This window comes from Canis lupus, chromosome 4 (genome assembly GCF_011100685.1).
Source record: "Canis lupus familiaris isolate Mischka breed German Shepherd chromosome 4, alternate assembly UU_Cfam_GSD_1.0, whole genome shotgun sequence".
Lineage (NCBI taxonomy): Eukaryota > Metazoa > Chordata > Mammalia > Carnivora > Canidae > Canis > Canis lupus.
The window spans coordinates 87,762,381-87,784,446 of NC_049225.1; the positions used below are offsets into that span (position 1 = coordinate 87,762,381).

Genomic DNA, 22,066 nt, shown 5'->3' on the forward strand with positions numbered 1-22,066 from the left:
GTCATAAAAAAGAAAAGAAAGAAAGAGAAGAAAGAAGAAAGAAAGAAAGAAAGAAAGAAAGAAAGAAAGAAGAAAGAAGGAAGGAAGGAAGGAAGGAAGGAAGGAAGGAAGGAAGGAAGGAAGGAAGGAAGGAAGGAAGGAAGGAAGGAAAGAAAGAGAAAGAAAAAGAAAGAAGAAAGAAAGAAAGAAAGAAAGAAAGAAAGAAAGAAAGAAAGAAAGAAAGAGACATTTGCTTCATTTTGATGATCGTTGCCCTCCCGTAGCTGTTTGTTTTTAAAGCCTGTGGGTCTCTAGACTCCCTCCCTCCTCTCAGCCTGAAATCCCTGCGAAGGATGGAAGGAGCACCAAACGCTCCAATGCTGGGATTCACTTAGAAACTCAGATTTCGCTATTTTTTATAGTGAAAGGGAATAAAGGGGAAAGGAGAAAAAATGAGTGGAGAATATCAGAAAGGGAGACAGAACATGAGAGACTCCTAACTCAGGGAAACGAACTAGGGGTGGTAGAAGGGGAGGAGGGTGGGGGGTGGGGGTGAATGGGTGACGGGCACTGAGGGGGGCACTTGACGGGATGAGCACTGGGTGTTATGCTATATGTTGGCAAATTGAACACCAATAAAAAGAATTTATAAAAAAATAAATAAAATAAAATAAAATAAATAAAATAAAATAAAATAAAAAACCTATTAAGAAAGAAAGAAAGAAAGAAAGAAAGAAAGAAAGAAAGAAAGAAAGAAAGAAAGAAAGAAAGAAAGAAAGAAAGAAAGAAACTCAGATTTCGCCATCAAGGGAAGGCAGCCAGAGCAAAGCCAGCATCTGCTGGGGGTGGTGGTGTTCTCATCCGCGTCTTTTAAATCTTTATTTTTTCAGATGTATCTTTTTCTTGATTTTCGTGTATCATCTTTCTGGGATTCCTCATACTTACTATCATCCTGTGTATCTCACCCTTTTATGATTTCTTATTCTTTCTTCTTTCTTATTTGTCTGTTTGTTTTTTTCCCTTTGGGAACAGCTCCTGAATCTAGTCGTAAATTTACGGATTCATCCTTCAAGGGCCTCCATTCCACTGTGTGTCCCATCATTTCTCTTCTTCGTGCAAATACTATATACATTTTTTAGTATTTCTTTTCTTTCCCAATATTTTATCCTGGAATGGTCCAAACGTGCAAAAAAAAAAAAGTAAAAGAATGTTGCAGTGGACCCGTGCACACCCCAAAGCTAGCTTCTCCAGGTACCATCTTCCTCTATCTGTGCTCTTGTGAGCCTGCCTGTCTTTATGTATCTTGAGCAACATTTCAGAGTAAATGACAGACGGCGGTACACTCCGTCTAAGTCCTGCAGCACCACCTCGGTCTAGGGAAGGAGCTCTGGGGGCGGCTCGTGGATGCCCGGGTTGGAGAAGCCCTGCGGGGCTTGGCAAAGCTGCTCCATACAAATCAGACAAACGAGAGGTAACGTCTAAATCCTGCCACGTTGATTGAACTCCGCATGTTCCAAGGGGCACCTTTCCTCCTTTCCGGTGGGTGACCAAGGGGCACCTTTCCACCTTTCCGGTGGGTGACCAGCGCCGGGGCCTCTGCTGGCACTTTGACGGACTCGCGTGGGCTCCAAGGGCTTCTCCGCAGCCAGCGGTGCGGTTCGGTCCCGAGGCCCCAGCTGTCCCCTGCAGGCCGGCCCAGGCGCCCTGATCTTCTCACGTGCAAGGAAGGCAAGGAAGGGGACCCACGTGACAGACGCCGACTCGTGTGCCGACGACGGAAGTGCAGCAGCCTCGGGGGCCTGGGAGCCCGTGGGTGAGCAGCCCGGCCGCGCTGTCACACAGCTCCCGTCCTCACAGCCCCGCAGGCGTGTCGGGACGGGCCCAGGCCAGGCCGGGACGCTGCCCCGGGAGCCGCGGCTCACACCGACCCAAGGCCCTCGCCCTGCCACCCTGTCCCTTCTTTCACCAGATGCTGCTTGCCCTGGAAGCTGCTGGGTTCTCCCGAACGCTGAAATCCCGCACTTGAACGGTTAGGGGGTGCGGAGGGCCGGCCTTTCTGCTCTTCTAAATGCAAGGTAACTTCCTCTCAAAGCTTCGGAACCGAGCGCGTGGATGCGTGCATCTGTGCTCGCTCACTGCACGTGGGCCGACTCACGCGAGCGTGCCTTTCCACGGCTCAGGCAGCCCGAGCGCAGGCCGGGCACCGCTTGGCTGCGGGCCTATCTCAGTCCCCAGCGGCCCGTTTGCACACTTGCACACCAGAGTCCTTCCCCATAGACGCACAGATACGCCCCTGGCGCCTTGGTGGGGAAGGAGGCTGAGGGCACCGCGATTCTCATTTTCTGTCACTTCACAGGGCACGGGAAAGGGCGGCAGGAGGGGCCCCGGGGGGCCCGGCGGTAGGGCAGCTGCCTTGGGCCCAGGGCGAGACCCCAGGGTCCCGGGATCGAGTCCCACGTTGGGCTCCCCGCAGGGAGCCTGCTTCTCCCTCTGCCTCTCTCTCTCTCTCTCTCTCTCTCTCTCTCTGTCTCTCGGGAATAAATAAATTTTTTGTAGAAAAAGACGGGGACAGAGTGACAATTGCTGCCTCCTGGGGGTTTCAGTGTTTGGAGCAGGAAGGAGGGAGGGCCTGGCCAGCCGGCGGTGAAGGAGGCTCCAGGACACAGGCTTCGGTCGTCCTTGGCGTCCCCACTGCCCGTGTCCCCGGAGAAACAAACCTCCAAGGAAAATGACGGCCCTGTGCGGAGCAGGCAGACAGAGGAAGGTGAGAAGAGACAGAAACGAAGGAGGTGTCCACGGGAAGTGGCCCGGGCCTCCTGAGGCAGCAGTTGCTACAGCAGGCTGTGGGTGATCAGGAACTGGGTGCTGCAGATGCTCAGGGGCTGGGTGCTCAGGGGCCAGGTGCTGTGGGTGCTCAGGAGCTGGGTGCTGTGGGTGCTCAGGGGCCTGGGTGCTGCAGATGCTCAGGGGCTGGGTGCTCAGGGGCCAGGTGCTGCAGGTGCTCAGGGGCCCGGGTGCTGCGGGTGCTCGGGTGCTGTGGGTGCTCAGGGGCCGGGTGCTGTAGGTGCTCAGGGGCCCCAGTGCTGTAGGTGCTCAGGGGCCAGGTGCTGTGGGTGCTTAGGAGCTGGGTGCTGTGGGTGCTCTGGGGCCAGGTGCTCAGGGGTCCAGGTGCTGTGGGTGCTCAGGGGCCCGGGTGCTGCAGGTGCTCAGGGGCCCGGGTGCTGCGGTGCTCAGGGGCCCCAGTGCTGTAGGTGCTCAGGGGCCTGGCTGCTGTCAAGGCCATGGCCCGGCCCAGGCTGCAGGCCGGTGGGTGCCTTCCTCCTGGCCCTGCTCTCCCGAGGTAAGAGTCTACTTCAGAAGGACGTTAGAGGGGATCCCTGGGTGGCTCAGCAGTTGGGCACCTGCCTTTGGCCCAGGGCGTGATCCTGGAGACCCGGGATGGGGTCCCACCTCACGCTCCCTGCATGGAGCCTGCTTCTCCCTCTGCCTGTGTCTCTGCCTCTCTCTCTCTCTCTCTCTCTCTCTCTCTCTCTCTCTCTATATATATATATATATATATATATATATATATATAAAATCTTTAAAAAAAAAAAAAGGACGTTAGAATTCTCCCCGGCTGACCCAGAGCAGGTTAGCAGACATCCTCGGCGACGTGGCATCTTCTGGAAAGGCGCTGCTCTCCGGGCCGTGGCTCCAGCGGGCCGCGGCCACCCGCGCTCACTTTCGCAGTGAGCCCGTCTTACTAACTAACAGGTATTGGGGCCCCGGGGCGGGTCCCGAGGGCGCGCTGGGCAGGGGAGCGGGTGAGCCTTCCTGCCCCGAGGAGATGGGTGTCCTCCTTGGCTGGGGCCAGAACATCCCTGGGGAATTCTTCATCATTTAAAAGATTTAAAATAAAAATAAAAATAAAAATAAAAATAAAAATAAAAATAAAAATAAAAATAAAAAAATAAAAGATTTAAAAGATTCATTTAAAAGATCTCTTTCATCAAACCCAACTCCTGCCCCGTCCCAGCCCAGCCCACACCGGTTTAATTCAATGCGAATAATCGTGATTTTGACAGGACGGGCCCACGAAATACAACGTAGGCCGCTCAACTGGTACCAAATACAAAAGAATTTCTTTTAAGGAACCACACTTCGAAAAAATAAATTAATTAATTAATTAATTAAAAAAATAAATAATAAATAAAATTTAAAGATTTAAAAATTTAAAAAAAGGAACCACCCACTGGAAGGGGCACCCGGCCCTTCACTTGGTGGGTGCCGGGCCCGGCGGGGAGCGCCCCGACCCGTGGCCCGCAGCGGCTCTGCGGAGGCCGGGAAGGTGCGGGAAGGAAGCCTTGGTTTCCTCCGGCTGCTGATTAAGAGTCTAGCGCTTTGGAGTCCAGCGCCAGACTCGGAAGAAAGATCTTATCGGGTCCTCAGAAAAAGCCTCATTGTTACGCGGCCTCATTTCCTCGATGCTGGAAAGAAGAAGGAATAACGTTGAAAGCTCCCTCCTGCCCTCGGCTGCAGGCCCTGACCCGGGTTCTCCGAACTGTGGGAACCTTTCGAAGGCGTCAGGCTGACCCGGGGGCTCCGAAGAGCCCACAGCCCCCCCACACGTCCAGGCCGCCGGCAGCCCGTCCCACTGGCGGTGCCTGTGTTCCCAAGCCCTCGGGTACCGCAGGGTCTGTCTGCTCCGCTCCTGCCCTGAGCTCTGGCCTTCGCGCGTCCCACCAGGTCAGGCCAAGCCTACTTGAACCCCGTATCTTTATACGAGGTTTCCGGGTTGATTGGATTATAAGCAAAGAAGATGGCCTCGGAAACTTCCCCTTTCTGGAATTTACTGAAATTCTCTTCGGGTCGATTATGTGATGGAGTGTCGTTAGGGGCCCAGAGTCATAAAGGAACACACATTTCCTGTAGGACATAAAGACCTATAGGTTCCTCTATTATGTTCAGGGTGGTCCTTAACATTCTTCAAACGCTGCTCCTCCTTATTTTTATCTGCTTGGTCTATTAACCTCTGAGGCAGATGTGTTAAAATCTCCCAGAACAATTTTTTCTTGTTTTTAAGTTTTCTTGATATGAGTTTTTGCTTTATATATTCAGCTTTTAAGCTAAATGGTTAACCGTTTGGCTAAATGACATGGGGGTTATCAAACGTTAAAGAAAGCACCCATTTCTCTGCATTATTTTGGATGAAAACTGGAAAAAAAATTTTTAAATTAATACTTCAAAAAGTTAATTATACCAGATTGGAAATTAAGCAAGACTTCCAAAAAACTGGAAAATATGAATAAATTAAGAATTGTTATGTGAAGGAGGTGGATTATGAATGAATCATTCTCCAAATCCTACTCCTTTTTATTCTGATTGTAATTGTGTGATCAACTTAAGTGATTTCACATTAACTGAATTTTTTTTTTTCTTGTCTCTACTCAGTATTGATACAAATAAGGTGAAAACAGTTATCCCAGAAGAGGAAACCTCGCTACTGCCATCTCGACTTGCCCGGCTATCTGCTCCTCATCAAACAACTTCATTTTGAAAATAAAGTAGGTGTGTCTGGCTGCCGTTTCTGGGCAGTAATTAGTTTCATTCGGAACGGCCCCTGCTAGTCATCTGTGTTGTTTTTCTGAAGATGAGGAGTCATCAAGGTTCGAAACGGGTTGGAGGAAGAAGAAACGCAAGCAATTCTTTGGCTTCTTCTCAGCGACTTCTTTCCTGCGTAAGGGAACAACACGAGTTAGGTTCAAAGATGTTGGGCAAACTGATATTTTTTTGTGAATGTTAGAAATAGGGAGGTGAAAAAGACTTCACAGACTAGAAGCTACAAGGCACTTCGAACTGACTGATCCTGGTAAATCAGCGCTGCTTTACACTGACTTGACTTCCTGAGGAATCAAATGATCTCTGCTGATGATAATCCCAAGCAAAAGAAGAATTTTGTCAGAACGTGGCCGTGGCTTCTCCCATCCTGGAAGAAAAGCAACCCAATTATTTCCAATATTCTGCTGCTCCAGAAACAGCAATAAATGCTTTCCTATCCATCGTTTACGTGGGCAGGACAATCAAAGCAATTCCGTCAGTAAATGGGCCCTTTCGTCATGGTTAGTGACAGCTGGAAGTCTTTGGAGGCTTCTCTCGGAGGGTGCAGCAGGATGTCGAAGGAATTGCAACTTTTAGCAGGAATCCCAGGGTGCCAAGTTCAGCACATGGCTGGAAGATGTTTAGTCCCTAACCAAGCAAATGGGAGCAAGATGGTCAGAGGGACTGCAGAGGGTACCCGGTCTATTACCAGGATGGAGCTCTCCACCTTTCTCCAAAGAGTGGAGAGGCAGCTTTTTAATTTTTTTTTAACTGTATACCATATAGGAATGTTCCAGAAACAGATCACCTAGGGGGGGAAATACAGAAAACAAAGAAATTAATGTTCGTGTGACCATACCTGCCCTCTTGCCTAAAATCCTAAAGCAAGGGAAGAACTGCCTTCAACTTTCAGTACATCAAGAGGTTTTATCGGACTACCCGAAGGTTTAGTGGGGGGGGTTTATTTTTTGAAGATTTTTATTTATTTATTTGAGAGTGAACGAGAGAGAGCAAGAGTGCACCGGCTTGAGCAGGGGGAGGGTTAGGGGAGAGGGAGAAGCGGACTCCCCGCGGAGCAGGGAGCCTGATGTGGGGCTCGATCCCAGGACCCCGGGATCACGAGAATGAAGGCAGACGCTTAATCGACCGAGACATTCAGGCGCCTGTGAAACTTGAGTTTTTAACAGATTTTTCCTTCGAAAAAGTAACGGTAATTACCAATTCCTTTGTAACATTTCTGTCCATATTTGTTGCTCGGTCTCCTTCCAAAACTGCAAGAAGATAGAAAAAAAAAAAAATCGTGGGTAGTCACCGATTCTGGAGAAGGAAGTAACCCTCTCTGCCCTGCAAAGTGAAGGGAGGACCGTCTGTGGTCGCTGTTGACGGGAGATGTCAACCTTTCGTCCATGAGACATGCCTCAGAGCTGGGGGGAGGCGGTGAGTCTGTGATGTGTGTTTTTCATTTACATTAAACTGTGGCTGGGTCAAGCCGGCATCCAAAGCGTTCAGAGAAAGTAGAACTTCATGTGATATTTTGAGTCCAAACAGAAACAGGAAATTCCACTGACCTCTGGAGAGAGAATAAGTTCCCTGGAGAAGTTCTCACTTAGTTTTCCATATTGAATGAGTTCTGGATGGTTCAAATGACGTCCTGAACCGCATGCAAACAATGTCAACATATCCCTAGTGTTGAGTAAGGTTCCAACAGCCCAGGATTATTAAAACTTGGCATGTGTTGTCCTGCAAACGGGCAAAGCTAAATTCTAAAATCACAAAAGAGATGAAAGTGGTTGTTCGTATTCTTTATGACATCCAGGCTACCCCCAAAATCCAACCATTGAAATCATTTTATTAAGCATAATATCTTAAAGTCCCTTATGAAAATAAATGCACCATATGTCACAGGAGGGGGCACATGTTCCCACTCAGAGCCGTAAATCATCTGGCTAGCTTAATTACCGACCCCTTCAGCAGCGTGAATGAGGAAAGGAGAGAAGAGAAGCAACATTTATGTAGCTCTCTCTGTATGCCTGCATTTAGCCAAGTTCTCGCTGTAACTTCCGTTATTTAATCCTCATCAAGTTTCCAAAAAATTAAATAAAACATGTCTTACTTTTTAAACATTTTACAGTTAAGAGAACTGAAACTTAGAGGAGTTAATAACTTGCCCACAGCTTTTCCAGCTAAGAAGAATCTGGTTTTGAATCCAGGTTGGTCGGATTCCAAACCCCACCAGGTTAATATTTGCCTAATGTTTGGAGGAGGGAAGGATACGAAGAGAAAAGAGCGGTGCTGCCCAATAAAAATAGAATGTGAGGCAAACCAAGAAACAGACTCTTAACTACAGAGAACAAACTGATGGTTACCAGAGGGGAGGCGGGTGGGGGGTGGGGGAGACAGGTGACGGGGTTCAGAGGGTACACTCAACGCCATGAGCACTGAGCAGCATACAGGACTGTTGAATCCCTAAATTGCACACCCGAAACTAAAATAACGCTAGCTGTGAACTATACTGGACTTAAAATTAAAAACTTAGAAAAAAAAAACTTAGAAAAAAAAATAGAGGAGCCTGGGTGGCTCAGTCAGTTGAATATCCGGCTCTTGGTTTCAGCTCATATCTTGATCTTGAGGTCCCGGGATCGAGCCCCATGTTGGGCTCTGCACTCAGTGCAACGTCTGTTTGTCCCTCTCCCCCACTCCTCCCCCCCACTTGCGTGTGCTCTCTTTCTCAATAAATAAAATCTTTAAAATAAAAAAGTAACTAAAAATAAAAGCAAAAAATAGAATGTGAAACACATACGTCATTTCAAATTTTCTGGTAACCACATTGAAAATGTAAAGAGAAGCAGGTGAAATTAATTTTAGAAACTTATTTAGTCCAATGTATCCAAAATACTAGCATTTCAACATGTAATCAGTACACTAATTATTTTGGAGACAATCTATGAGAGAATTTACATTCCTTTTTTTCCTACATAGTTCTTTGAAATCCAGTGTATATTCTTACATTTATAACTCAACCTAATTTGGACTAACCACATTTTACGTGCTCAACAGCCACAGGCGGCTGGTGGCTACCATGTTGAATGGCTCTACCATAGAGCACTGACTTCTTGAAGATTTATGCCATTCATAGATTTGACCATTATCAATTTTGTCTTCACCTAAATTACTTCTTAAAATATTGACCAAGAGAGGTTCCTCAAAAAGTTAAATTTAGAGTTATGGTGTGACCCAGCAATCTCACTTGCAGGCTTATATGCCCAAAATAAATAAAATAATAGGAAAACATTTCAAGGAGAAATGAAAACACGTCTCCACAAAAACTCATATGCAAATGTTCACACCAGCATCATTCAAAATAATCAAAATGTAGAAACAACACAAGTGTCTATCGACTGATAAATGAGTTAAGTAAAATGTGTTATACCCATAGAAAGGAATATTAATTAGTATTAATAGCAAGAAAAGGAAAAAAGTACTGACACATGCCACAACACCAACAAATCCTAACAATATTATCCCAAGTGGAAGAAGCCAATCACAAAAGAGCATGTATTTTATGATTCCATATATATGAAATATTCAGAATAGACAAATCTGTAAAGACGGAAAGTTGGTTAGCGGGTGCCTAAGGCTGTGGAGGTTGGGAGGATATGGGGAGTGACTGCTGGGGGGTCTAGAGTTTCTTTTTGGTTGATGAAAATGTTCTAAGATTGATTGTGGTGATTTCTTATACATATAAGAAAACGCTGACTTGCACAATTTAAGTGGATAAATTGTGTGGCATAGGAATTACATCTCAATGAAGTTGTCATATAGAAGACAAAGTCATCTGAACCCTCAAAAAAATGTTGAACAAGGCAAAAGCTTAAATAGAAGTTTCCAAACAGATAGTCATCTGTTAATCAATAATCTCCTGCCCATGTTGCTGTGGTTCTATGTTCCTAGTCTTGTCTTCAAAGAAAGAATCCATCCAACCAACGCCCAGAGAGGTTTGACGAACCAACTAGCTTGTAGTCAAACGCTTTGTTAAATTATCAAAATAGGGTCTCTGCCCGATAGAACTCGTGATCTAGAGAAGTTGGCGTGGAAAGAAACAAACAAATATAAGCCACTGGAAATGGATCTATAAGGGGGAACGTCTACAGAGACTCTTGAGATACTCTTAGGGAAAGAAGGTCAACAAAATATCTCCTAGCTCTACCAGGGCAGTGACTCTTCCAAAGGGATTGATTAAAATAATCTGTCATGACTTATTTTGAGTGAACTCATTTTTTAAGCACTCTGAAGAACAAATCACACCTAATTTTCTCTTTTAGGAATTTGCCAAGGTTCTTCATCATGCTCACTGTTTCAACGGATTCTAGGTTCCAACCGTTCCCACGTTTTAAAAATAGGGAAAAGGTCTGGCGGCTCCAGTCTTGAGAATTTTTCTCATTTCCTGATGATTCCTCATTGAAAGGAGTCTGGTAAACAAAATCTGTCAAAATCTAACTTGACACATGTTCATCAGGAAACATGTTCACAAATGGTTTTAGCAGGGTTCTTCATAAGGGAAACAATACACGTAACCATCACCAGCATGGCGATTAAATGTCATCGCCATCAGTTGACCGTACCGTGGCATCTTCCATAGTGAAAACGAATGGGTCGGGTTCCATCCATGGACATGGCTGAGTTTCAAAACCAACGTGGATCCAAAGAAACAAATTATTCCCATAAAGTTAAAAAATAAGCAAAACTAAAAACACAATTTACTGTCACATTCACATTATGGTTATAGACACAACACACACACACACACGCATGCATGCGCATGCACCCCACAATAAAAAGCAAGAGATGATTAACACAAAATTGTACGGTGGTTTTGAGGGGTGGGGAAGAAGAGGTGATTTGATTGGAGCGCACTGGCCACTTCAGGGGTACTGCTGAGTCTTCATTTCTCAGCATAGATGTTCCTTTTTGTTTATCCACATGCTGCTTGGATATTTTACAATGTTTTTAAGTCACAGGACAACCTATGACAAAACACCAACGCCTGTGCTGGTGAAGTAGGTTTTCATGGGCAGCTATCGTTTTATGCACATGTTATTCTGGTTTATTAGCCTGTAAAAGATCCTACATTAGCTGGATTCTGAAATTCAATGCTACTTAAAGTATATAGATTCCTTTGTCTGCAAGGAGCCTCAGAATCTGGCAAGATATTTGAGATAGAAGATTCCTGGAACCTTCGGAGGGCTGCCAGGGCATGAGCATGTGCCTCCCACCTCATCCCTCATCAGGCTTACGGCCTGGCCAGACCACCCCCAGTGAAAGCCAGGTCGGGGAAGCAAGGGAGATAATTGCACTGGGGCCTGACACTTTCATTTATTAAATCTTTATCCTTGGACATCAAGAACCCCCAAAGATGGGGAGCGGGGATCCTAGTAGTCTCTTGGGCAAACAGTAATGGAAGAAGCCCTAATCCGCTTACTCATCATTCTCATAGATCACACTTCTAGACACCTGCCTGGACAGAGGCCCAACAGAAACTTTGGCACGGGAGCTGCCTTTGCATTTAGTAAAGCTGGTTTATCTGAAATGCACTAAAAGCCTTGGACAGATTGGAAGGAATGGACAGTTGCCACTGATGCAAGACTCTTCCTCTCCCAGCCAGCCAGGGTCTGGGAGCCGATTGTACTCAGTTCTAAATACTTACACAACCACACCACTGTATTTCTCCAGAAATCTCCAGGTTTCTATTCTTCAAGAAGTCATGTTTTTACCTGTTAGCTCTCCTTGTAGGAAGAATAAAAACAAAAGCTTTTAAACTGTGCCACAGTAACTCATCCCCCCAAAAAGACATGTTAGACAAAAAGACAGCTAGAAGGTTAACAGAGGGTGCAGTGAGGACATTTGAGCCTGCTTTCCCATTCCCTCCTCCTCCTACAAGGCCAGCTGCTGGTTATCACCGCCAGGGCACTAGCCCCCTAACATCCCCCTTCCCATCTTATGGCTCCTTTGCATCTTGCACAGAATGCCCCAAATAGCTGGAATCTGTCTTGTTTTCCCCAAACTATTGATTCTCAACAAAAAGGCATCTGGATGGGGATAGGATATGACCCCCGTGCCCATGAGTCAGGACAATTCGAGGGACATGTTCAACTTCATTACCCACTCCAGATTCTGATAGGTGAGGTCCATCCTTCAGACTGAGCGCTTGGAGCAGAAAAGGAATACAATTTTTTTGTTGTTGTTGTTGTTGTTTAAATGTGATTTTGCCTCAATCCTTAGTCTAGCTACATGGTCATGATTTTCACCTGCCTTTGACTCTGTCCTACCCCACACCTTGGTGGTCCTTAGGTCTTTCTGCATGTCAGTTTGCCCAGATAGGTCTTTGAAAAATAAAGACCAGCAGCCTGGCCTCATCCTGAGATTCTGACTGAATTGGTCCAAGGGGCTCAGTCGGATGAGCATCCGACTCTCGATTTTGGCTCAGGTCGTGATCTCAGGGTCGGGAGACGGAGCCCCGCATCCGGCTCCATGCTCAGCGCAGAGTCGGCTTGAGATTCTCTCTCTCCCTCTGCCTCTCACCTGTCCACCCCCTGCTCTCTCTCTCTCTCTCTCTCTCATAAATAAATTCTGGCAGAGAAAGAGGAGAAGAGGGGGTGGGTACCTTACTGAATATCAAAATGACGGTTGTGGGATGGAACATGGAGCTTGGATGTGTCAGAAGGCCTGAACTGACCTTTGATCCCGCCATGCACTCAGCAGCTGGGTGACCTCAGACACAGAAAGTGAATACCGGGTGGCTTGGGGACCAAGTGAAGACTAAGACGCATCAGTGACACTTTTAGGGAGACCCCTCCACTCTCTCAGCACAACAGACTGTAGAACAATGATTAAGCTTTGCAGTCCAGTCTGGATCCCCGTCCAAGTTTTGGGTTTTAGCCCCCATGACCTCAGGTGGGCTCCCCGTTCTCACCTGTAGAACTGGGACCTTGAGGAGCGCTATCGCCTGGGGTCCTCATGAGGCCGCCCCAGGCACATTGTCCATGCCCGGTTGGTTGGTAGCAGCTGATTCATCCAGATAGAGCCACATTCCTCCCCCTCCCACCCCCTCCTCCCTGCAGAATCCAGGATGGCGAATGAGAGCATGCCACAATGAGGAGGGAAGTGACAACCAGAGCAAATGTTCTTCGGTGCTTAGGGAACAGGACTATTTATATTATTCATTCACAATATTCCACCGACACTTATTCAGCACCAGGCACCACTTTCCATCTATTCTAAGGGTTCCCTTGGGAGCTAATATTATCATGGTGTCTCAGTGGTCCATGTGGGTGGCTGTAACAAAAATATCAGGGACCGAGCGCCTTAAACAACAAACATTTCTTTCGCACAGTTCTGGAAGCTGGGAAGTCCAAGAGCAAGGCAGATGCAGCGTCTGGTGAGAGCCCACTGCCCCGACTGCATGGACGGCAGTCTTCCCTCTGTGCTCCCCCTTGTGTAGGAGAGTGAGGGAATCCCCTGGCCTCTCTTTTATCGAGGCCCCGTCCCATTCACGAGGCCTCCACCCTCACTACCTAATCACCTCCCAAAGATCCCCCTTCCTGATACGATCACATTGGGGGTCAAGATTTCAACATACACGTTTTGGGAGGACACAAAGGTTCAGTCCATGACAGTAGCCATGTTACAGACAGGAAGCGAGCTTGGCGAGGGAGCCCCAAACACTGAGCTGGAATCTGGACCAAGACCTCTAACCCCAAGACCACATTCCCTTTCTTGGTGAGCAACTCTGGTCTCGTGGCTTCAAACATCACCGACATGCTTAGCGGTCCAACCAATATCTCCAGCTCAGGCTTCTCTGAATTTTCGACTCACACATCCAACGATGTTTTGGGTATTTCTACTGGGATATCTACCAAATGTCTCAAATTTAATGTATACAGAACCGAGCATTGGACAACTAGGCCCGGTCCTCCAACCACCAACTCCTGTGAGTCTTGTGCATCAGCTCAGGGAACGGCAAAGGGCAGCACAGCATGCTGCCCCAAACATGACTGCAGGACTTCAGGACCTGCCACCCCAAAGTATGCTGCTTTGGGACAGCGATGGTTTTGAGCTGTAATCATCTGAAAACAGCAAATACAGGGAGATGCTGTCTCTGAACTCTTCCTACCTGCCTAAAGACAGCTTCCTTAAAAGGAACTCCACTGTCACGGATCCAGCCACCGGGAGTCTCATCGACCAGGTAGGACTGACTCTTATCAGAGGAAAGAAGACAGGGAGAGGAGACACCACAGCCAGCAGCCCTTGTCAGAAACTGTCCTACCTCCCCTAGTGCTTCTAAGGGCCTCTTCCTCCTTCCCAAAGATCATTCACTTCCCTCCAGGAGGTCTACACCCCATGCCTTTCCTTATTTAAAAATGGCGTTTAGGTCTGAATTCTAAGATTTTATGTATTCATGAGAGACAAAGAGAGAGGCAGAGACACAGGCAGAGGGAGAAGCAGGCTCTGTGCAGGGAGCCCCATGCGGACTCGATCCCAGGACCCCGGGGATCATGACCTGAGCTGAAGGCAGATGGTCAACCACTGAGCCCCCCCAGGGGCCCCTAGGCCTGAATTCTAAAACCGTCTCTTGGACCTACTCATTTCTGCTCAGGTCCTCCCACGTATCCATGAGGCATACATGCTACTCGATTTGGGTTGTTTGTTCCTCTTGTTCACCTGTCTTTATTACCAGGTTGGGGGACTCAGCCAAGAACTCAGAACGATAGAGGGGAGATGCTTTTTCCTCTCCTACAATGGCAGCTCCATCCTACTGTTAGTTGCTCCGGCAAAAACTCCAGAGTCATCCGTGGCCGTTGTCCCGTAGCCCACGTCTAATCGGCCAAGAAATCCTGCCGACTCTGCCAAAGCATACACGCGGAATCCGATGTCCCTCCTCCCACCTCCCTGGCCCAGCATCGGACTCTTGACTTCGGCTCAGGTCCTGCTGTCAGGGTCCTGGGATTGAGCCCCCCGTGTTGGGCTCCACAGTGAGCAGGGGTCTGCTTGAGGATTCTCTCCATCTCCCTCTGCCCTCCCTCCACTCCTGTTCTCTCTCTCTCTCTCTCATAAATAAACCTTAATAAAAGAAAAGAAAATGTCACCCCAACATATGCCATTCGAGCATGAGGATTATCTTGAGTTGAAGGCAACTGACACAAAGCAAACACAGAAGGAGCTCCCCGCCCTCCCCCCTCTGCCAGTAAGCAGGGCATAACCCGGCCTTTCCTGTACCAGGAAGAGAAGGATCCTAATCACCAGAGGCACCGGGATTAATCCGCATGAAAAAGCCTTACCAGATAATCCTTCTCCACCACCAGCTTCCCCCTACTTCCTAGTCACCTGCCCACGACTGACTGGCTCTAAAAGCCCAGGCCCCCTTTCCTTTGTTCTTCGTCACTTCTCCACAGTGTGTCACCCTGTGTCGAAACGGTAAATCAGTCCTTGAGCCCAACTACTTCTTTAGGTTTTTGACTCCTTTTCTGTAAAGCCCCCGTGCGTGTAAAATGAAAGATCTCGGATCTGTATGCCTTTTCTGCTGCTAATCCGTCTTCTGCCAGCGAATTCACGGACCCCAGGCACTGAACCTACAGGGGAAGGAAAAACTTTTCCTCGAGGAAAGACTTTTTTCCTTGCCCTACAAGCACTTCTAAGGGACCATATACTTTCCTATCGGTCTTGTCTGGCGTGTGTCTCCTGGCACTAGAACCTCAGTTCTATGAAGGCAGAGATCTGGGCCTGTTTTGGTCACTACTGTCTTTTTAGCACCCAGAATATTGCCCAGCACATAATATAGGCTCAATAAATACTGGCTGAATAAATGAATGGAGCACTTTCACCTACAAATAGTGCCTAGGAAGACAGGCATGTGCAGACTCTAGAATTCTAATATCAAGTGAGAGATGTTACAGTCATAAAAATATGCTTAATCACTGATGCAAATAGTCAAGAGGGCAAAAGTATGGGAAATAATTCAGAACACTGGCCTACGAGCCAGCAGGGCTATTTTTATTCTTGACACCATGCCACTGGGCAGAGCCTCAAGCTTCTTGGGAAATGGGGGGGGAGGGTAATAACTGACATTTCCAGCAAGGATCAGTAGGAAAAACAGTCTCTAGAAGCTGGGAATTTTTTTTTTTTTAATGTATACCGAAGAATTTATTAGAGAATAATTTGGTCATTCGGCTAAACTCAAAGGATAAGATGAGAAAATGGAAATGAAAGTTGGTCTCGGATGAAGTTCAAGATGTATTTGGGCCAAAGTGTCATCCACCATGGTTGGGGGAATTCCCATAAGCTGCCAGCCAGCAAGGGATTATCTCCAGGAAAGTGTTCCCTGTGTGCTTTCCAACCACGCCCGCCACAACTCACTGCCCTCCTCCGCAAACCCCAAATGCCGCCCTTTATCAGTGCCAATTTTCATATTTTTGAAAAACGCGTTTGCTGGGCAGCTCAGAAAGTGGAGAGAGACGGACTCTGGGGGAAGGCGTTCCCCCTCCCCCCCTCGTCCACTTCCTCCGAACCCTGGATCATGACACCTGGCTGGACTCTCGGGCCGAGGATCCAGGCTCTTCCTGTTTCAAAATAAAGCAGAGAAGACTTAGCTCCTGGCTGCTTGCAAATCCCTCCCGTGACTCGTGGAGAGGAGCAGTCCACGCGTAACGGTCCCTCGCGTCCTCTTTTCTCAAATTTACACCTCTCTTCCTGGAGGAGAGATGATCTGCTACGTGGAGCGTAGCCACTCGCATGCTCCCCACTCAGGAAGCTGCCTGGGATCACGTCCCACCAGGTAACCGGTAGCTCAGGTGCGCCGCTTCTCCCGAGGCTGGAGTCCAGGTCTTCCCCTCTCTCCTCCACATTTGCTTCTTCCACTCAAACCAAAGCGACCCAACAACCGGTTTGGCAAGTACTGTTTCTTGCTGTTTTTCTTCCCTTTGGGGCTGAGTGCCTCCTCAAGGACTTTCTATCTTGCGGCTCTCAGTGGACCTTTATGGGAAAAGAGAGACTCAGAGTCACAGGCCAGGGTGTTTGGAGATTGGCAAAATCACTGGGTGACCCTCAGCTTGCTCACCTCACCTGTCGTTTGTCCGCCTTCATTAGGGTGGCTTTCCTCCGGCTCAGTGTGGGGAAACGTGACCCTATAACCCATCCTTCCGTGACCACGTTTACTCCCTCTGCCACTGGATTTAGCAGCAGGTTTCTGCTGGATTTAATCGAACTAAACTAAACTAAACCCTACTCGATGGTGACCAACGTTATCCAACGGCACCATTTTAATGTAGCATCGTTGATGGTACCATTTGAATAAAGCAACACAATCAACGTCTCTAACTTTTCCTGCTCACCATCTCACTTAACCATTTCAGGATTGCTGCTATGCTAAAACTTTCTTTTTGGTCACATTTTTCTATGTTGGGGGCTATTTCTGGTCTCACCTGCTATACAGGTGAGTATTTAAATATCTCATTTAGGGGATCCCTGGGTGGCGCAGCGGTTTGGCACCTGCCTTTGGCCCAGGGCGCGATCCTGGAGACCCGGGATCGAATCCCACGTCGGGCTCCCGGTGCATGGAGCCTGCTTCTCCCTCTGCCTGTGTCTCTGCCTCTCTCTCTCTCTGTGTGTGTGACTATCATAAATAAAAATAAAAAAATAAAAAAATAAAAAAATAAAAATTTGAATAAATAAATAAATAAATATCTCATTTAAAACTATCTTACCCTGGGACGCCCGGGGCGGGGGAGCTCAGCGGTTGAGCGCCTGGGGCGTGACCCTGGAGTCCCGGGATCGAGTCCCGCGTCCGGCTCCCCCTGCGGAGCCTGCTTCTTCCTCTGCCTGGGTCTCTGCCTCTCTCTGCGTCTCTCATGAATAAATAAATAAAATCTTTAAAAAATAATAAAAATAAAAAATAAAACTTTATCTTACCCTGCTCAAATGAGAGGAGTTATTTCCCTTCATCCAAGTATTTCAAGAGACCCACCGCAAAATATTTTAATGTTACCGACATTATTTTTACCGATATTATTTTTAATATCATCGACAACATTCTCCTACTTTTAAGTGCTTTTCATCCCCGGCACATATAGGAACTGTTCATTTAATGTTCTTGAAGGTTATTGACAGGAACCTAAAAGCCTGCAAGATGCACCAAGTTAAGCCCTAGCACTGGGGGCAAGAGCAGGGAGGTGGCTTCGGGAGGGGGTGCCCGAGGGCCTTGGGTCGTGGGCGGCCCTGAAGGGAGAGTTTCTCACAGAATGTTTCTTCCTTCGGGAGGGAGTTCTTTCAGAGCCGGGGGGGGGGGGGGGGGGGGATTCCCCCAGTGTAGGGATGAGCACCTCCTGCTGGGTGACCCCACCTGCCGTAAAGTGCCCTCTGACCTGAGAGACTTGACCAAGCAACGGCTGTTCCCGGGATGCCAGGTGCCTACTTGTTTCTGGAAGACTAAGCTCCTGTGCAGGTAAGGGCGCGGCCGCTGGGGGGAGGGGGGCGGTGGAAGGGGACACCTGTGTTCCCCTGACCTTCCTTGGAACACAGGGCGCAGCCACCCGAGGGCTTTCCTCCCTACAGGAGGGCACCCCAGCGTTTTTGCCTCGGTTTACCCACATAACATGTAATCACCTGGAATATGTAGAAGAACTCAGTAAGGCCTGCTCTCAAAAAATGTCAGCCTGCCGGGCAGCCCGGGTGGCCCAGCGGTTCAGAGCCGCCATCAGCCCACGGCGTGACCCTGGAGTCCCAGGATCGAGTCCCACGTCGGGCTCCCTGCATGGAGCCTGTTTCTCCCTCTGCCTGTGTCTCTGACTCTCTCTCTCTCTCTCTCTCTCTCAGGAATAAATAAAATACATTAAAAAATTAAAAAAAAAAAGTCAGCCTGCTTCCATCGAAGAAGGACGAGAACACCCCGAGCCGGTCTCAAGGAAACGAAGCTGAGCAACTCGGGTAGAATTCCTCCGAAGCAGATCCAGGTGCTCTATGCGAAGCTTTCCTACCTTTGTGCTCCTGGTCGTGAAACAACAGAAAGGGGCCACGGGAGGGTTTCTGCAGCTGGGTTCCTTGGGGGGTGGTAGGGGGGACCTAATTTACGTGTCAGCTCTGCTTGAAAATCAAACACAGCCTGCCCAACAGGCTCGGCCTCGCCCACCTCCGTACTGCTCGTCCTGCTTTCCCCCCTGCGCCTACCTGGTCCCGAGGCTACCTCCCCGGCGTTCTGGAAAGGTCACGCTGAGTCCCGCGGGACAGAACACAGGGCTGAAAGCGCCCGGCCCGCCTTGCAGCGAAGCTTCGGCCCGACGGCAACCACTGCCTCCAGGGAACAGCCGGCTCTAGGCCCTCGAAGGGAGCTGCCTGCAACCTGGGCACCCCCACAACTATGGCTTATTTGAATTTGTTCCATCCGCGGTCACAAAGCCCACACTCATGCGTAGAACTCGTTAATCCTCAGGTTTTGTGACAAAGGTCAGTCGTTCCAAAATAAACGATTATTGATTAGCCAAACCAGAAATAAATTTGGGGGAAATGTGCTTTGCCATCAGACGTGACATTTTGATCCCCCCCCTTTTTTTTTTAATTTTCGATTTTCCTGGAGTTTAATGAGATGAGTGGATGTGATTGCAAAGCCACAACTAATGACTACAGATCTAATGAGATTCTAAGGTATCTAACATTTACAGGGCAGTTCACCAAGGTCCACCAGGCTCTACTCGAGGGCTATGCCTGTGTAACAGGGCTTTATCCTACCCTTACAGCCCAACGAGGTGAGTGCTGCTAACGCCACCCCCACTTTACGGAGGAGCAGACCCAGACAAGAGGCAAAGATGACTTGCCCGACCCCTCAGGGTGTGACCCCCAGAGCCAAGCAAGCCAGCCTCTGAGCCACCCCCTCACTTAGGGCAACATGTCCAGAAAGGCGCAGTGGGATTAGGAAGAAAGTCATGTTTGATCTTCAAATCTTTCAGATATTCTATATACTCAATCTCTAAAAATGTACTGGATCTTTATGTTCTCTGGGTTGTCCAGGGAGCACTTTATCACCGCACTTCACCCACAAAGGGTTGTCATCTCAGAAAAATTGTCGGATTTACATCAGTAAACTAGCCCAGTTAAATACACCGCTCAGCTCTGCGCTTTGCCTCAGATGCTCAGTGTAAGTGGAAAAAACATCTATTTGGCCCCAAAGTGGAATTCATTCATTCACAGTTTTATAAAACTCCAGAAATCGAAAGTATGTCAGCCCAAGTTGCATAACTTCCAGTGTGGTTAAGGGAAAAGACAGTCGTTGCCACTGTTGGGAAATACTTGACTTTACCTAATAAACCCTGCAGCACATAGCGAAGCTTGATCGGACACACAGATGCCCCGGGGAGAAACACCTACAAATCATCCCATTACCATTCCTTTCTCTTCAGACAAAAAACAAAAAAATGTTCTTCCTCCATATTTCTCGTATAACTTTCACATCCTGACAGCAAGATCAGCGATGTTAAAGTCAAATATCAAAATGTGACGGGTCTTTTTCATGTCCTAGGAGAAAAGTTTCCAGCACTTACTATGTGAAAAACTTCTTTGAAGAACCTGCGCTATTTCACGCAGGTGCATGAAGTTTTGATTTTTTTTTTGAAGATTTTATTTATTTATTTATTCATGAGAGACACAGAGAGAGGCAGAGACCCAGGCAGCGGGAGAAGCAGGCTCCGTGAAGGGAGCCCGACGTGGGACTGGATCCCGGGTCTCCAGGATCACGGCCTGGGCCGAAGGCAGGTGCTAAACCACTGAGCCACCCGGGGATCCCAGGTGCATGAAGTTTAACATCTGCGTCCCCTTGAGCGGGTAACCACGAAACCTAAAACACAATTTTCATCTGTGGGTTTTGGATCCGATAAGCGGCGTTAGGTTTCCCCACACCTTCGGGGCCGCCGAGCTCCGCCGCGCTGCTGTGCAAGTTGCCACAAGGACACAAACGTCTAGAAGCAAACTTGGCGGGCGCTCTGGTAACGTGGGCCGCAGCGCGAGGTCCTGCTGCCGTGGACACCACTTCAGCAGGCGGGAACCCGGGCTCCGCGGTGTTCTGCGTTGTTCTGCAAGGGTCAACAACACTTACCATGAGAATTTTGTTTGGGCCGTAATCATGGGAATAGATCACTTCAAACCCCTCGTTGATTTGTAAGCTCCTTGGGGGCGACAACCCCGTCGGCTCGCCTCTCGTCCTTGTGCCCTTCGTGGGTCCAGCAGCAGATGCTCGTTCAAAACGCGTGTGCTCACCCACGGACCTGTACAAATGTTTGCAGATGAAATGATTAAAGTACGATTTAAATAGATCCGTGTAATTACAGTGGAACGGAGGGGAGCTCCGCGGAGGAGGGGGCACTTACAAGATCGTTGTCACTCCGGGCAGGTACCGTGGGAGCCGCGGATTTCAACCAGCTCGGGAGCCGCTCTGTTATCCGGCCTTGGCTGGGGCAACATGCCTGGGACGTTATGATTAATGAGCAAACAGGTCGCCACGCTTAATCCTCAGATCTTTCAGATATTTTATATCTTCAATCCTAAGCTTGGATGAACCTCTATTAAGCTTCGTATTCTCTTATGGGACTGCAATTCCTCATCCTACTTCACCTAAAGCTTTGCAATTTGGAAAAAAAGAATGAATAGAAAGCAGTGATTACCACGTAGTCGTCTGTTCCAATGAAACTATCCTAGAAAATGTTTAGGAGGTGGAATGGATGGGAGGAGGGGTTGACTGGAGGAGGCGTATAAAGAGTTACAGAAACACAGAGAGAGAGCAAGGGAGACACCACCTTCTCTATTTTGAAAAACCGGATACTGAAGAAGGCAGCACCATTCCTGGGACCGGGAAGGCTGGAGGGGATCCTTCCAACACAACTATTGCCAGAACCCGCCTCCCCTCTCCTGGAAGACTTGCCATGATCGATGGGGTCAGCTCCTCAATCGATGCCATTGGCATTATATTTAATCACCCCAAGTTACTTCGTTCCAGATATTTCCGCAATGCTCCAAACAGTCCTGGTCAAGCTCAAAAGCATAGCGTGTCGCACAGAGAACCGAGCTACGTCCCGACAACCCAGCCCACCTCTCGCAGAGCTGTTTGTTTGCTGTCACTGCCAATCGGTATCATGGACGGCACAGCTGGTCAACCTGTCGTGCTAGAGCCCGGCAGTTTATTCAAAGTCGTGAACTTTAGTCCTAACAGGATTTTGTTTTGTTTTGTTTTTATTATTCTATTTTATTTTTATTTTATTATTATTTTTTATAAATTTGTTTTTTTATTGGTGTTCAATTTGCCAACATACAGAATAACACCCAGTGCTCATCCCATCAAGTGCCCCCCCCAGTGCCCATCACCTAGTCACCCCCACCTCCCGCCCACCTCCCTTTCTTTTTTTTTATTATTATTTTTTAAATTTTTATTTATTTATGATAGTCACACAGAGAGAGAGAGAGAGAGAGGCAGAGACAA

The 22,066-nt window shown here is 48.1% G+C and overlaps 1 long non-coding RNA gene across 1 annotated transcript; it reads left to right on the forward strand.

Moving 5' to 3' along the window:
• The first annotated feature begins 18,434 nt into the window (after window positions 1-18,434).
• On the forward strand, window positions 18,435-19,112 carry LOC119871654. Its single transcript, XR_005357675.1, has 2 exons — window positions 18,435-18,557; window positions 18,718-19,112. It is a non-coding gene; the product is annotated as an uncharacterized LOC119871654 (long non-coding RNA).
• The last annotated feature ends 2,954 nt before the right edge of the window (window positions 19,113-22,066 follow it).